Source organism: Rattus norvegicus, chromosome 18, assembly GCF_036323735.1.
Source record: "Rattus norvegicus strain BN/NHsdMcwi chromosome 18, GRCr8, whole genome shotgun sequence".
Taxonomy (NCBI): domain Eukaryota; kingdom Metazoa; phylum Chordata; class Mammalia; order Rodentia; family Muridae; genus Rattus; species Rattus norvegicus.
The window spans coordinates 30,485,202-30,497,727 of NC_086036.1; positions in this window are offsets into that span (position 1 = coordinate 30,485,202).

Sequence of the window (12,526 nt, forward strand, 5' to 3'; positions counted from 1 at the left end):
TGTATTTTTCCACCCTCTTCATGCAAGAAAGGTATATGCCTCATAGAACTATCTACCGGGATACAGCAAATAAAGAGAATGTAGACACACTTTAGAGAAATGTATTTATTACCTATGGGAATTTAGCTGAAATGCAACTGATCATTCAGCATTCTGACATTTATCTGTTTTTCCTATCTGGGCTTCATATAAAACCAGTCTAATGATCATCCCTCCAAGCCTGAACAATCTTCTGATGGAGCTGTGGGTTTCTGTGAGCTATGTGTGTGAGGCTTTAATTTCATTTCTGCAATAAAGGAAACACAAAGACATTAACTCTGACTCCATTAAAGGAAGAATGCTGTAATTGCAATTTGGCAACCAATGTGTTTCTGCTCTGTGCACTGTGAAAGCCAATGATGATTAATCCTGCACAATTATCTGAGCCTAAGAGCAGATGCGCAATAATGACAACTGAATTAGGCAAGAGAATTGCTGCGTTGGAGCACTGCAGACCCGGGCTGCCTAGATGCATGCTGGGAACAGCGACAAGCTGATCTCAGCCAAGAAATCTAGATCTGTTGGTTCACTGTGGTTCACTGTTGGTTCCCCTGTCACATGTGGCTGCCAAGCACTTGAAATGTGACTAGTTTAAATTGAAATGTAGAGCAGAAATGAGACAAAATGTGTAGTAAAGAATGTGAAATATCATTTCATATCCATGGTGATATGCATGCCTACAATCCTAGTTTCTAGGGAGGCTGAGGCAGGAGGACTGTGAGTTTGAAGGCAGTCTATGCAATGTAAGGAGACCCTGTCCTTCTCGCACACAAAACATAAAATATCTCCTTTTTAATTGGAGGATTAAGTCATTAATACTTTATATGTGCTGGATTTAATATGATAAATTATTAAAACTAATCTTACCTCTTTTCTTTGAACTTCTTTGTAGTGAGAGTTTAGGTTTCTTTAAAAACCTAATGATGTTATGTAAATATGTTTTTGTTTTAATCCCAGGTGTGGGATAAGAGGCTGCTTTACTGTCGGTGATTATGATTTGCCTCCTGCACTAGCAGGGGTGTGGTTTTGTTTTTTATTTTGTTTTGTTTTTTTTGTTTGTTTGTTTTGTTTTGTTTTTGCCAGCTGCAGACAGTTTAATTCTGGGGACTCTGGAGAGGGTATAAATGGGAGAGCCCTGAGTAGGCCTGTGGCAGCTGCTGCCCCCGCTACTGCTGGTTCCTGCTGCTGCATTTGCTATTGTTAGATTGCTGATTTGCTGGACTGCTGGACTGCTGGATATTTGACAATGAAGACTGCACTTGCCCCAAGGAAACCATTGACCCTAATCAGCAGTAAGGAATCTATTTTGTTGGCTTGGAAGAGAGTTATGTCCCCCTTTTCCTCTAATCTTCTTTCTCTCCTACCTAGTGTTGGAAGGTTGGAAGGGATTAGGGTGGAATAAAAGTTGGAAGGGAGGTAGAGATATAAGAGCCCAATAAAATAGCTCAGGGAATATGCTAACACCTCTTTGCCAGGAATGTTAAAGGTTTTATTTTTTTTGGTTTTTTTTTTTTTTTAGGGTGTTAGTGTGTGGGTGTGAATATGGAATGCCCAAAGAAGAGGCTAGTGATCTATTGAAACTGGAGTTATAAATGGTTATAAGCGACATGACATGGGCATTGTGAAGAGCTGTCTCTCCAGCCCCCAAATATTTGAAACTAACACATATGACTTGTTGACTTCTCTATGGGTAGCAGCTGAGACAAGTATAATCCAGTGGGTCTGTACTCTTTTGTAGGTGACTGACTTTTTCCTGATCTCAGGTAGACTGGTCTGAGTTGCCACGTGGTGAACATGTGACTGAAGGCTGCCAATCAGCATGCTACTCTGGACGCATTTGCTACAAAGTGGTGATTGGGGTTCTGCGTGGCTGAGAAAGTGGATCTGCAAAGAGAAAGACAAGAAGGCGCCAACATGGAGGATGGCACCTGGGGAATAATAGCTGAGACTGACCTCTGGTCTCCACAGACACAGGCGTTCACACACACACACACACACACACACACACACACACACACACACACACACACACCCTACTGTCCAGGCATCTTGGAGACAGGAAGACACACTGGCCCAGTGGACTCAGCAGGTGTAGCACTGTATCTACCATGAATATAGTGAAGGATAGTTCTGGACAATGCTGTTCACGTGAAGCCTCTGCGTGAAGCAATGCTGCACTGATGGGCTGCGCCATACCCCTTAGCCCTATCATGTGACTCAGCCCACTAGGACTCACTGCCATGATCTCTCTGGTGCATGGCAACATTTATCCCTTATCCTGGCCTCCTGCCTTCCCACCCCACCTCTGCAGATGTTTTGTTTTGTAGTGGTGTTTGCCAGATGACCCAAAGCTGCTGGATGTTGAGTGAATGGCTGGAACATACATCAGAAACGATTGGGCACTTTCAGGTGTGGCAGTTAGACTCCCTGCTATTGATAAGTAGTATTTCAAGTGGATCAAGCGTGTGTGGGGGAGGGGGTGCTGGAGAGATGGCTCAGTGGTTAAGAGCACTTTCGGCTCTTCCAGAGGTCCTGAGTTCAAATCCCAGCAACCCCAGAGTGGCTCACAACCATCTATAATGACATCTGATGTCCTCTTCTGGTGTATCTGAAGACAGATATAGTAAATAAATTAATCCTTTTTTAAAAAAAAAAGTGGATCAAGGAACCTACTGGATTCTTTACATTGACAATGAGAAGGACACATTTTACAAAGTCATGTGAGTGGGAAACAGCAGAAAAGAATGCTGAAGAGTGTTACTCATCTGAAAGAAAATAAACCACGGGTGGCTAGCTCGTGCCAGCATTTGGAAAGCTAAGGTAGGAAAGGAGCCAGGCCTGAGCTACACAGTGAGTACCAGACCAGTGAGTGTTATACAGGGAGACCCTGTCTCAACCAACCAACCAAATATCATAGTGAGTTACTTCTTCTTCTCCCTCTCCCCTCCTCTCCTTCCTCCCCCTCCTCTCTCCTTCATTTCCTTCAGTCTTGACCCATGTGCTCTACCATAAACTACATTCTGGGTTTTTTGTTTTGTTTTTTTTTGGTTGTTGTTGTTTCATTTTGTTTTTGGTGGAGTTTTTTTTTTGTTTGTTTGTTTATTTTTTTATTTTTTCCTTCAAGTTGACTCTTTATCCCTCTTTGATAAAAATTTTAAAAGAATATATATAACCCATTAAGAGACAAAATTAAAACACTTGACTTTAATCTCAGTTGTCTTATTTTTTTTATCTACATGGGCAGCACTTCACTGCAAACAATAGAACAAGCACTCAGATGAGCCAAGTTGCTGAGGCCTCTTTCAGAGACAGAGAAGCTACAGAATGCAGTAGCAGTTACTGAAGGAGACCAGAGACAGCATTGGAGCAGTATCTGATTGGCTAACCTTAGGTTACTTGGGGCCATCTTTGTGAGGATTAACACAAATGAACTTCTCTCCAGTCGAAAGTGGACTGTCTGGGTAGTTTTGCTCTTACCTCTCATTTCCTCAGGTTTCCTAAAAGGCTGAATAGCTCAGTTTTTAGTTCATAATGTTAAAAGTCAAGATAGGTGACTCTATTTTGAGCTTTCAGTCTAATCTGTTGGGCTCTGGCACAGAAGCCCATCCAAAACAATGGCCTCCTGTACTTTTTCACTTGACAATGCCCATGTATTTTCTAGAAGAAAACTTTATCCATGTAAAAATAATTACTATTATTATAGAAAGTATAAAAACAGAGGCTGCAGGTTCTCCTTATGTTCTCAAGCTTAATATTCCCTCCCTCCCTCCCTTCCTTTCTATTTTTTGACACAGGGTTTCTCTGTGTAGCTCTGGAACTCACTCTGTAGACCAGGCTGGCCTTGAACACAGGATCTGCCTGCCTCCGCCTCCCAAGTGCTGGGACTAAAGGTGTGTGCCATCACAGCTGGCAAGCTGAACCTTTCCAGGGCTCGTTATCCCTGACATAATATCATAACTGTTATCCAGTACTGATAAGAATGGCTTGGGCAGTGGCAATGTCAGCCGTCAAATGTTTTGTTCTCCTCTTCATGCTTCAAAAACACTAAATGTAATTCTTTATTTTAACTTTCTTTTTGTGTTGGGTATTGAATGCACGTCCTTAGTGCATACTGAGTTTATATTCTACCACTGAGACAAACCTTTGGCTTCAAATTTTATTTTCTCACTTATTAATTTGGTCACTTTTTTAAGACAGGGTATTACTATGTAGCCCAGGTTGGCCTAGCCCAGTGTAGGGCAGTCTTGAGCTTCCTGAAGGCTAGTAGTGTAAGCATGGGCCACTCTACCTGACAGATTTTATTTGTGTGTATGTGTGTGTGTGTGTGTGTGTGTGTGTGTGTGTGTATACATGAGTATGTGCATGTTCACTGTATGTGGGTGCATATATGTGTGCACATGTATATGCACTTATGTGAGTGTGTATAAACCTAATATCTACCTTACATATTAAAGCAGGGTCACTCAAGAGGGCTTGATCCTGCAGGTTCACTGTCTCCCCTCCTACATGTTGGGATTGCTGGCAGGCTGCCACACCCAATAGCATGTGTGTGCACGTGGAGGAGCCTCATATTCAGAAAGTACTTTACCCACTGAGCCATCTCCTCAGCTCAAATCTTATTTTAGAAAGGTATCTTTGTAGAGCTTTGCTTTCTTCTTAGCCAAACAAAAGGCCCTCCGACCTTGCAGACCTTTGATATTTAGGAGAAAACTGCACTATACTTTTAAGGCTCTAGACGACAGAAAGGATCTGAGACCCAGGTGACCGAGTTGAGTTTGGGGACAGATGACCTTTCCTCTTCTAGAGTTTGTGATAAATCATGTAAGATTGCCAAGCGGTGACATGGAAGTCCACAGGGCTACTGCCTGGAGTGCTGCCTCAAGACCACAGTGGCCATCTTGTGCTTACTGGTGGCTGGTGAATGCATTCGGAATGCCACGGGTGGCAGTGGGTACTGGAGTGAATGAACGGATTTCCCTCACCTGGAGAGCAATCTTACTGAGGGTGGCAGTTGCTAAGGGACGAGTTCTCTCTGGAGTCAGTTATAGCTTTCTCCACCTAAGCATGTCATCAGAGCACACTGTGTTCCCCCGTGGTGTTCTGGCATCCTAGGGGAGGGGGAGGGGGGAGCAGAGTCTAATGGAAATGGGAGAGAACAGGAAACCTAGCAGTGCATGAAATTAACAGTGAGCGCAGGGAAATGTCATACAGACTTGTCTGTTCTGGGACAAGGCGATAATCACCGATGTTTCATCAGAATAGAAGCTCAAAGCAGAGAAAGCCTGAGTATCAGTGGATCAAAAGTGTAGCATGTAGTTTTGGCTGCACTGGGCTAAAACTGCAGGTGCGCTCCTTCCCAGGATCCTCAGAAGGAGGATGTCTACTACCCTTTTGGGTGGTCGCTCTACTGCTACATCACCTGTCATGTGTTTCAGAAATGAGTGGGAATCGGGGACTGAGGACAGGCAAAGGCTAGAAAAATCTCATGCTACATGCATCTTCTCTCACTCTGATTTAAGAAGCACCTACCACCCAACTACAAACAAGATATCATCCTCGTCCTCAAGCACTCACAACTTCAGGGGGAAGTCTGGTCCACCAAACACCTCTCTGCCCGTTCTTCATTTCTTGGGCCTTACCAACCCTTTCCTGTGGTGATGCTGCAACTGATGAACTGCAAGATTCACCAGCAAAAATGTTTATGACAGGTCAAAAATGGAACCTCTGGTAGGGAGATGGCTCTGGGGATAAAGGAATCCCCAGAATTCGTATGGTGGAAGTAGAGAACTGATTCTCTCCAGTTGTCCTCTGACCCTCACATGACTGTCACTGTGTATATGTGCACACACAACAAATAAATAAAATCTAATTAAAAATAAAGTTTCTGGGCGCTAGTGGTGCATGACTTTAATCCCAGCATTCAGGAGGCAGAGGCCTGAATTTGAGGCCAGCCAGAGACACACAGAGAAATTCTGCCTTGGAAAACCAATAAGTAAACAAACAAACAAACGAATCAAATAGAGAGGATGGGTGGGTGGTCACTGGCAGGCAGGGAAGCAAGCCTCAAAGAGGCGAGAATGAAAGCTTGGTTCAGATTGACTTCGTCAACCTTGATCAAGACTTTGGTTAGTCTGACATGGGAAGGTTTGTTCCCAACAAATTTAATCACAGTATAATTTGGGAAAAAGCTTCCTAATATAACACAATTACTGGTCCACAAGGGAATGTAACACAGAAACTGGACTCAGGGTACATGTAATTTTCCCAAGTAGATGGGTTGGAGAGATACCATACCTAAGCAAGGGTCTAGCATGGTCTTGGTCATACAGTGTAGAAGTCCTTTGGGCTACTAGCCACCTCTGGTTCTGGTTCTGGGAGCTTGAGGGAGCCCCTGGCTCTAAGATTTATTTACATTACTAGCCACTTTTGGTCCTGGTTGTAAGAGCTTGATATGACCTGACCCAATCAATGATACCGATCACTGGGCTATAAACTGCTTCTGATTCTCAGCTTTCTGGATGGAAGAACAGATTTTACATTTTTCCTATTTCCTCTGTGTGCTTGACATTCCTGGAGATCTGTGGGCCCAAGGACTTTTGTGCTGTGCTCCTAACAATAAGTAAAAAAAAAAAGAAAGAAAGAAAGAAAAAAGAAAAACTTACAAGGGAGAGCACACCAATTGTTTTTTCAGTGCCAAAGAGTCAGTCCTGAAAACATATATACAGGTAGCATTATATAGACTGAATGGGTTATAGTTAGAAATATATATGTAGGGGTTGGGGATTTAGCTCAGCGGTAGAGCGCTTGCCTAGCGAGCGCAAGGCCCTGGGTTCGGTCCCCAGCTCCGAAAAAAAGAAAAAAGAAAAAAAAAGAAATATATACGTATATATGTGTATATATGTATATACATATATATGCATGCAAATAATTTGTTAAAAGAAGTCATGAATTTGAAGGAGAGAGGGAAGGAGATATATGGGAGAGTTTGGAGGGAGGAGAGGGAAGGCAGAGATGTAATTAAATTATTTCTAAACTGAAATAAGAATAAAGAGAAAAAATGAATCTTGAGTACATAAATAAAAGAACGAGTTATTTTCACAGCACTTTCACGGTTGGAGCTCAGCACATGCCACCTTAAAATGTGGTACTTGGATGTGCTGAGCTGGAGAAATATTTCCTGAGCTAAGATGTCACTAGCCTCAGATGAGTAGTCTCATGTCACAGAGAAAGAGACAGCAAATCTAACATGTCACCTACAGCCGTAGGAACACCCTCTCAGGTGCCAGCTGATCTCCAGGCTCAGTCACTTCTCCCAAGAGCATGTTATGCTACCTTCTTGTGTTAGTGAGCCACGGTGACAAAGTGCCTGGCAGAAGTCAATGAGAAGAAACAAAAGCGTCTCTGGCTCAGGGTTTCAGTTCAAGATCACTTCTTGTTGCTTTCAGGCCTGTGATAAGGCAGCAGAGAAAAGCTGCTCTCCTTTGGAGGTCAGGGAGCAGAGAGAGCTTGTCTGAAAAATCAAAGCCCTTCCCATGAAACCTTAAGCACTGAATCCATAAATAGATTAAATCATTCATGAGATGAGGGTCCCTGAGTCAGTTACCTCCCGAGGGCCAACTCAGAACATGAGCTTTGGGGAGACACTGGATATGCAAAGCCTAACACCTGATGAAACTGTCCAGAACTTGCCCATTGCCTTCTCCCCTCTCTGCGTGGAAGGCTATTCGAATTCAACCGTGTCACCTTTTTGTGTTTTTGGGATGCTGGGGAGTAAACCCAGGACTACACCTATGCATCAACGCCATCACTGAGCCCATGGCCCCTTTCCCACATTCCATGTTTGCTAGGCCTCCTGCACTAGTTAGCTCTCTGTCGATTTGACGAAAGCTGGAGTCATCAGGAAAAATGGAACTTCAATGAGAAAAGCCTCCATCAGACTGTCTTGTGGATATGTCTCTGTAGCATGTAGAAGGGCACAGCCCGTGATAGGCAGTGCCACCCCTTGGCAGACAGTCCTGGAAGGCGTAGCATTCGACTAACCGAGCCACATCCCTAACCCCTTAAACAGCTATTTAAAACTTTAAAAAAATTACATTGTGTAAATGTCCCTTTTATTTCCTCAGATGAAGTAAGGAGATGAGAGCTGTACCCAAGCTGTGTGAATTCACAGTTTGGGCTGAGCCTGGGGCATTTCCTTCTCTGTTCTATCCCTAGGCCTACCACGGGGAAGCTTCTAGCTTCCATACAGTCTAATACTCCAAGATGACTAAGTCAGTCTGGCATCTCTCAGCTTCTGACTGAAATGCTCTGCCTGGCCTCATACTAACTTTGGTAATATGTTCTAATCTTCCGGCTCCTTCTCATTCTCTGGCTTGTTCTGTCTCCACCTATGTCTAGCTTGTTCTCTCTGTAACCTGTCTCTGTAAAACTGACCTCCCCCCTCCACACACACACACACTCACACACACTCTCTCACTCATACAGACCTAACCAACACACATCACACCACACCTTTTTCCTCCACTTGCCTCTCTTCCTTTGCTGTTCTCATGTGAGTTGGACATATCCTATCTCTGACTCATTCTGTCAAATCTTTCTCTGATTTGTCACTTTGTCTGCCCCTCAATTAGACATCACTTTCAAACATTGCTGTTTCCTTCTACAAACTAACCTTACCTTCATTGTTAGGGATGGAAGGTATTACTAAGGGTGTGTGAAATCCAGGATGTGTCTGCATTCTAGATGGATCATATCTTTGGATGTGATCCCTTGCCAGAGCAGCCATCTCGCTGGATTAAAATTCCTCTACAATTTTGTGTGTATGGGTGTCTTACTCACATGAATATCTGTACACTGTGTGTGGGTGGTGCTCTTGGAAGCCAGAAGAGGGAGAGGGAGTTGCATCCCCTGGGAGGAAAGCTATGGTATGGCTGGCTGTTGTAAGTTGCCATGTGGGTGCTCAGAATTGAATCTGGGTCCTCTGGAATCACTGAGCCATCAATCCAACTCTGTCATTATATATATATATTTCCCCCCTTGAGAGAGAGAGAGAGATCTCACTATGTATCACTAGCTAGCCTAGAACTTGGTATGTACACCAGGCTGACCCAAACACAGAGAGGTCCATCTGTCTCTACCTCCCAAGTGCTAATAATAAAAGCGAATGTCACCATGCCCACCTTAAGTAACTTCTTAATTTAGTGTTCTTATTGGTAACTTAAATAGCAAACTGATAGGATTTAAACCTTTACAATAAAATTGCTCTGGGCTTTCATGAAAGGAAGCTGTGAACAAAGAGACTTTCTAATTATCCTGACAAGATGGCTCATGGGACAGATCGTTGTATAAAGTATATGGATTCTGATAAAAGCGAAGGCTTCTTTGAAAAGAAATGTATAGCTCACACAGAAGCTTCTCATGAATATTCACAGCAGCATTGTTCCTAAGCAAGAAGTGACAATGGCCAAGATGCTCATCCGCTGACAAACCAATACGCCAACTGCAGCATCTGCATTACGGGATATTTGACAGCAAAGGAGAGTGCCGTGCTGAACGGTGGATGAACTTTAAAAACAGCCTGCTAAGGAAAAGGAGCAGTCACGAAGCGACTTAGAGACAGAGACTCATTAGTGTGGCAGAGGCTGGAAGAATGGGGTAGTGAATGACCGACTAAGTAGTCCACAGTTACCTTTAGGGGTAATGAAAGTGTTTCGGAACTAGAACTGGTTGGTAATGGTTTTGCAACATAAATGAGATAGAAAAGGCCACTAGGGGGTCGGAGAGGAGGCTCAGTGTTTAAGAACATTAACTGCTCTTCCAGAGGACTTGTATTCTATTTGCAGTGCCCACATGGAGTGTAATTCCAGTTGTGATTCCAGTTCTGGGAATGTCCTCTTTTGGATTCATCCGGCACTGCATGTAATTAGTACATAGACGTACATGCAGGCAAAATACCAGTGCACATGAAATAAAAATAAATCTTGTTTTTTTTTAAAGCCACTGAATTGTATGTTTTTAAATGGTTACATTTAATTAATTAATTAATTAAAAAATGGTTAAGTTTGGGCTGGGAATGTTGTTCAGTGGTCTAGGCCTTGCCCAACATGCATGGTTTCCAACGTGTGAGCAAGCACACATAGACACACACACATCTGTACATGCATGCATGCACATCCATACACACACATACATACGTACATACAGCTACTCATGCATGCACACATACACATACATACATACATACATACATACATAGGTATACACATGTACACATGCACACACACACACACACACACACACACACACACACACACAGACACGGAAAGTAGTGAAAGAGCTCAAAAGATGCTATCCACAGTACGACCCTTTTAAAGCTTATTGCTTTAAATTCAAGACACTTGAGGAGCTGGTTCCAGGCTCTCTCTGAGCTTTCTTTATATATCTGAAGAGGGGCCCTCCAAAAGGCATTCTGTTGCCACAAGTCCCCTGCCCAGGAATCTCATAAACAAGAAATGATTAACTTTGTCACGAGAGAGGAGACAAGAAGTTGACTTCATGCCCAGTCACCAGTTCTGAAGATTCCCTTCAGACAACTATAGCCTAAGAGACTTTATCTGCAGAAGACAGTTTTTATCAGCCACACATTTCTTCTTCTCACCCTCCCATAACTTTCGCCCCTACTTCTCCACGGAAGCCCCAGGCTTAGGCAGGCAAGGAATTTGTAATTCTTCTGCCACTGTCTCTCCCATGCTGGGACTACAAGTCAGGCGCGCCAGTCCTCTCTGAAGCTCAGGATGCTATATCAGCCTCAACCGTCTGACATTCCTGCAGTCCGTGTTTATAGGGACCTTTATGTGTATGCAGGTCATTAGGGTGGTTTAAAGCCTCTGCTAATGCCTTATGTCTATTTAATTTGTAGTGCATCCAGAGCAGCTAGTAAGGGAGGAGCTGTGGAGCACCCACTTGCCTTGCATGTACAAGCTCTTGGGCATGGTGACCCACACTTGTAATCACAGCACTTGGAAAGCAAAGCCAGGAGAGTCAGCAGTTCAAGGCCAGCCAATACATTGGAGGCCAGTTTATACTATATGAGATCCTGTTTGGGGGGAAACAACACTAAATGAGGTTTTAAGGTATTTTCCCAGTAAGCATATTTTCTCTCTCATTCCTCTGTCTGACGTGCAATTACATTTCCATGTGAGAACCAATCACACTCAAGGACGCCAGGGCCAATGTCGATACAGAAAGCCTGGGTTCAATCGCCAGCATTGCATAAACTGGCTACGGTGGCAAAAGCATCCATCCTAGAACTGGGAGTTGAAGGCAAGAAGGATCAGAGAGTCATCCTGGGCCACATCATTGAGTTTGAGGCCAACCTGGGGTATATGAGACTCTTTTAAAAGAGAGAAGAGAGAAGAATGCTTTCCTAAGCAAACTGTATGCAATGGATTTGAGAGTCAGGAGGTATATAAGGGAGGATTTGGAGGAGGGGAGGGGAGAGGGGAGGGGAACTACAACTGGCTTTAACTATGGAGGAAAGAGACACGACATGTCTTCCCTGAGATGTAGATCCTGTTGCTTGGTTAGGAGGTAACAGCTTTCTCTTAATGGGACTTCAGTGCTACCAGGACAGCACCAAAGTCCAAGGTTTGGGGTGGGATCCGAGCTGGAATCCACTTACTTGTTAGTTGGGCACTTTTTGCCTGAACATTAAGCACGACTGTCTGTGATGGCTCTAAAGTCTGCATAATAATTATATTAAACGAGAGTGGAAAAGACCGAGGTAAGTTTTTAATGGAAGAGGAAAAAGCAACAAGGCTTTTGAAAAGCACCTGTTCTCGGTGAATGGGCTATCTTCCCCACTCTGACCTCAGTTTACCCACTCCACGCAAGTGTGATCAGTCTATGAGGAACCAGCTAAACTTCCTCTGTGGCTTCTTTTACAGCCACCGCGGTACTTTGGGCCGTTCCATTCTCTGTTGAAGTTCTGTAGAACTCTATCAGTAACTCAGAGCTGGAAAGAGGAGGTGTTTCGGTTGGTTACATTTTACCCACCACCTCCCTTAGTGACTGTTCACAGAATGGAACAGAACACAGTGCTGGGGAAGCCTCAGGCTGCGTCTGGCCTGCCTTGATGGGAACGCTGTGAGACGGGTTGTTATCTGTTCAGATTGAGATTGCATGCTCTCTCTGTGTGGTTTAGACAGCAGCATTTCCTCCGTCTACCGGCCTGCATTGGCCTTGAAAGCGCAGAAGGAGTCTCTTCTATGCCTCCCACATTTGTTTGCTTGCTTGTTGTTTTTGCTGAGGAAACAAGCAGCACAGATCTTGTTTTGTTTATTTACGCTGGGCACAAGGGTGCTCAGTAAGTACTACGTCCTTGCTACCACACCCTGTGTAAAGGCCAAGGGCAAGCTGTACACAATGAACAGACCTCTGTTCTGTCACGCATGCCCCGCTACCCTCTCTGCTCCCGATCAAAATCACA